The sequence below is a fragment of the Geospiza fortis genome, unplaced genomic scaffold (genome assembly GCF_000277835.1).
Source record: "Geospiza fortis unplaced genomic scaffold, GeoFor_1.0 scaffold254, whole genome shotgun sequence".
Lineage (NCBI taxonomy): Eukaryota > Metazoa > Chordata > Aves > Passeriformes > Thraupidae > Geospiza > Geospiza fortis.
In genome coordinates, this window is record NW_005054441.1 from 828,118 (window position 1) to 828,615 (window position 498).

Consider the following 498-nt stretch of genomic DNA (forward strand, 5'->3'; position numbering starts at 1 on the left):
TAGGGAAAGGGTGCAGTGGTTGCCCATCTTGAGTGTGGCCCCAGGAGTTGGACATTTCCACGACTCCTCACTCACCCCACTGGGCTGCATCAAGGGACATGGGCAGGGAACACCCTGTGTGGGGGGTCTCCACTGGGGCTGAGGGGCTGTAGTTCAGCTCAGCCCAGCTCCCACCCAGGGAGCACAGGGCAGAAGGATGCAAATCCCATCTTGGGTTGTGGATTGGATCAGGGGTCACAGCTGATGGCAAAGCAACTCATGGGATGGGGTCCCAGACTGGGTTGAAAGTGACCTTAAGGATCACCTTGTCCTATTCCCTGCCAGGGGCAAGGACACCTTCCACTATCCAAGCCCTGTCCAATCTAGTCTTGAACATTTCTAGGGATGAGACAGCCACAGCTGCTCTCAGGTCAACCTCAGTCCTCACTCCCTCACAGGGAAGAATTTCTTCCTAATATTGGCCCCAAAACGTTGTTGGGGAGCATTTCCCTTTGCATT

The 498-nt window shown here is 55.0% G+C and overlaps 1 protein-coding gene across 1 annotated transcript in view; it reads right to left on the bottom strand.

Moving 5' to 3' along the window:
- The window catches only part of UNC13A (unc-13 homolog A), a 48,466-nt gene that overhangs the window by 17,811 nt on the left and 30,157 nt on the right, over window positions 1-498 (bottom strand). The gene's annotated exons all lie outside the window — the stretch shown is intronic.